The sequence below is a fragment of the Asparagus officinalis genome, chromosome 9, assembly GCF_001876935.1.
Source record: "Asparagus officinalis chromosome 9, Aspof.V1, whole genome shotgun sequence".
Lineage (NCBI taxonomy): Eukaryota > Viridiplantae > Streptophyta > Magnoliopsida > Asparagales > Asparagaceae > Asparagus > Asparagus officinalis.
The window spans coordinates 62,535,680-62,540,029 of record NC_033802.1 but is presented as its reverse complement, the minus strand read 5'-3'; the positions used below and the strand labels follow the sequence as shown (position 1 = coordinate 62,540,029).

The window sequence follows — 4,350 nt, the reverse complement described above, 5'->3', positions numbered from 1 at the left end:
CTTGCTTGTTCATACCTCTGCTGTGCGATAAGGTTCTCCCCTTCCCTATTTTATTCACATATATCATTAACTCATAACACATAAATTATACTCAAATTGATAACCTAAGAGCTAATATATTATATACCTCAAGCGCCAATTGATGATAATGCTGGCTGAAGGACCTGGAGCCCCCGTGATGCTCGTAACTGCGGGGCGCATTGCGGTTCCTCCTTGCTATTTCAGCTTGTTCCTGCAAAAGAATGTTAAACAGATATAATATAGAATTTCAAACAATAAACAAAGATATATACTTCAATAATACCTGAGCTTCGGCCGTGTCCCAATAATCGCAAAGTGCAAAAAAATCAACCCCATCGGCGCGCTCGTCAAGATGCCAGTAACGCTCCCAATCTTCTGTTCTTTGAGTAAAATATTTTTTCTTCAGCTCTGACCGCCACCTCTTGAACGATAGATTGATTTGCGTGAAGCAGTAAGTCCAGGCATAAGCGTAATCGTCAAGAAAGAAAAATCGCTTCAGCATACAATGAAAAAAGAGATACAAATCAGTGTGTTAAACAAAATAATATAAACTATAAAATAAATGACTCACACATATATATCGCCAACAAGCCACCAGCGCATCAATCCGCTGCGACTTCCACGTCAAATATATGTTGAAGAAATCATGTCTCCTGGCTAAAGCGGCGAGGAAATTGTTGAAAGAGTTAGCAAATGGCCCGACAGGCACGCCGTTCTCCCATCGGATCACGGCCCTCCGACGAATATCTGGGACGAGGTTCTGTGGCTTGGTACTACTGCGGCCGCGCCTAGTAGGTCGCTCGGTACCTACGAAAAAATGAAATTCAGGCGAAATATAAATCAATCAATATCGATAATACAAATTAAAATATTAACATATAAACTATAAAAATCTATACACACCTTTCAATTCGAGGCATCTACGCCTTGCTTGTTCATACCTCTGCTGTGCGATAAGTCGCAAATCATGATAAGCATCCCAATCCTCCTTCACCTTGGCCGGGTCGTGGGCTCGCTGATCCGGAATAGAATCCGGCGGTAGTGGCGCAGCTTCTACAGCTGCGCTATATGGCTCATATCGGCGCTCCTCCAATACATCTGCAGCCTGAGGAGGCGACGGCGGCATCTCTGCATGCTGGGCAGGATCAACGAGTGTCTCCGCATCAGGTGGAGCATCTCCTCGTCCTGTGTCCTGTGGCGGCCCGTCATGTGTAGCAGCGATGCGGCCTGCGTAGGAAATGTGAAAAAATAATGTTAGGCTCGTATTAATAGTTTATAGAAATGTACAGATATAATAAATAAATAAAAATACCTGACGTAGAGCCATGTGCGTCGCCTCCAGAATGTCTACCAATAAGTCTCTCAAGCGCTCTCTTACGTAATCCTTTTGTCATCTATACTTTGAAAACATAATGAGTACCCAACAAAACTATAATACATGACAAAAACTGATACATGATAACCAGTCAAACAGATAATATAAAGGCAATACTATAATACATGACACAAACTGATACATGATAACCAGTCAAACAGATAATATAAAGGCAATACTATAATACATGACAAAAACTGATACATGATAACCAGTCAAACAGATAATATAAAGGCAATACTATAATACATGACAAAAACTGATACATGATAACCAGTCAAACAGATAATATAAAGGCAATACTATAATACATGACAAAAACTGATACATGATAACCAGTCAAACAGATAATATAAAGGCAATACTATACTACATAACACAAACTGATACATGTCCTTATGATGATGTTGAGGCTCTACTCTGCGACCGTGTGCGGTTAGCCTGCGACCGTGTGCGTGCAGACAAAAGGACTGTCCTTATAGTTTTATCGACTCTACCGTGGACTCGTTTTTTGATTTTACGCCTTGGCTCACATATAACCGCAGGTACATCAGGGCGTGCCAGTGCAATTTCATCCACCAGATTATTTTGTGTCAAGGAAAACTCAGCAACTGTTTCGTCGGCCAAGATAACATCTTCATGATCTTCATCAGACACGGCTTCATGAATGTAGGATCTAGGCGGATTCTTAAGGACAACCCATTCGTCATTTTTCATTATATCTTTGACATAAAAGCACTGTTTTGCGTGAGCAGCTAACATGTACTTTTCAGTCTGATATATTTCCTTGTTAAGATTAACGAGTGTGTAACCGTAGTCATCCTTCGCCTTTTTCAGCTCACTCCAACGAACCTTAAACATCACATGTCTGACTTCATTATTAATCCCATAGAAAATCTCCACAATGTCTTCTACCTGACCGTAGCAATAGATTTCACCTTGTATCGGATTTAGATCTTTTGAACTAGCGTATGACAGTTGCGAGAAGGAGCAGAACACACCGCTATTTTGCGTTTGTCGTCTCTCTTCGAAACCGATGGTGTTAAACCTAAAGCCGTTGATACAGTAGCCTCCATAACGCTTTACCACGTTAGAAGGACCTCTGGCATATAAACATATTTTCTCAGGCAGGTTAACCCCATTCGTAATACGTCGGTCAACCTTTAAGAAAAGAAACAAATAGTTTAAATATCTGTTGGCAGGCACATATTTGATATACGAATCAGAAATGTAAATAAATCTTACTTCACCCTTCAGCCATGCAGGGAATTGTCTAGAGTGTGTGTCCATAACTCTTTTGTTTTTTGTTCTGCATTTAAGAATAGTCTGGACATATCGGATGTGAAGCCTAGAATAAAATCATTTACAACAGTTAAATAGAGATAGTTATTGTGATGTGATATGATCTGATTCAAACAGTTAAATACTTACGTCGCGTATATGTTAAATGTAGTATCATTGCTCAAGATATATGTGTGGGCTTGATCTAGCTCCATTCTGGGGAATCTAGTGTCCTCCCCACGATCATTATAGAATGTTCCGTCAATTATTCGTTGGGGACGGTTGAGCCTTGTCTCCACACCCCGCAAGTAACGAGAGATGAAATTCAAACTCTCATTACTTATATAGTTCTCTGCTATCGATCCTTCAGGACGTGCACGATTATGCATCAAATGTTTCATGAAACCCAAATACCTACAAGCATATAGTTTCATGATTTGTGACAAAATAAAACTGATATACGTAATTTAACAAATATTAATTGAGCATTATAATAATAAATACCTCTCCACAGGGTACATCCAGCGATATTGAACTGGTCCTGCGATGCGGGCTTCATATGCTAAATGTATTGTGAGATGCACCATGACCGTAAAGAACGAGGGTGGAAATAGAATTTCCATTTTACACAGTGTATTGGCTACACGTCCCTCTAATTCTTCAAACTCCCTGACATCAATCACCTTGGAGCACAACTGCTTGAAGAAACCGCAATATTCTATTACCACCATCGCGAGTTCCTTCTCAGCATGTCGCAACGCAACCGGGAGAAGTTGATGCAATAGAATATGATGGTCATGTGTCTTGAGTCCCAAAATTTTCCTGTCCTCAATATGCACATTTGCTGAAATGTTTGAAGCATAACCATCCGGTGTCTTCACGGACTTTAGAAATAAACACATATTATGGATCTCATCCTTCGACAGTGTGACACGGGAGGCTGGGAGTACAAACTTTCCGTCACCCTTATCTATAGCTTGCAGTTCGGGACGGATGTTCAATTCTGCTAGGTCTCGACGTGCCCTTAAGTCATCTTTTGATTTTTTCCCGTCCTGCAACAAAGTGTTCAAGAGATTCTCGCATATGTTCTTCTCGATGTGCATGACATCCAAGTTGTGACGTATTTTTAAACTTCTCCAATATGGCAATTGATAAAATATGCTGAATTTTGACCATCCATGCGGAAGTTCAGTACCCTTAGAGACACGCACATGCGATTGGACAGTGCGAGGTTTATTTCCCATCCTTGTTTGCTTACCCTTTCCCCTTCCCTTCCAATTTTGCTTCAATATTTTTCTCCTAACCCCAAATGGATTTTCTTTGTTGAATCTTTTCTTTCCAAATATTTTTTTAGGTAGAGGATGTAGAAGCTCAAATATTTCTTCCCCGGTCAGCCTTGGTGGTGCCGGTCTGTTTTCTGGATTGCCGTCGAACTTTCCTACTAACTTTCTGAACTTGTGCCCTGTAGGTAACCATCTTCTGTGTTGCCAATAACAGAACTTGCGGCTGTATTTCAGGAACTTTCCCTCATAATCTGACATGCAAACCGGACAAGCAATCTGACCCTTCGTCGACCATCCAGACAAGTTAGCATATGCTGGAAAGTCATTAATTGTCCACATGACCATTGCACGCATACGGAAAGCCTCCTTACCATAAGCATCGTAAGTGCT

At 40.8% G+C, this 4,350-nt stretch overlaps 1 long non-coding RNA gene across 1 annotated transcript; it reads right to left on the bottom strand.

Annotated features, from left to right (window-relative positions):
- LOC109824739 lies at window positions 204-721 on the bottom strand. The gene is made up of 3 exons (XR_002242756.1): window positions 593-721; window positions 305-514; window positions 204-232 (listed from the first exon to the last, which is right to left on the bottom strand). It is a non-coding gene; the product is annotated as an uncharacterized LOC109824739 (long non-coding RNA).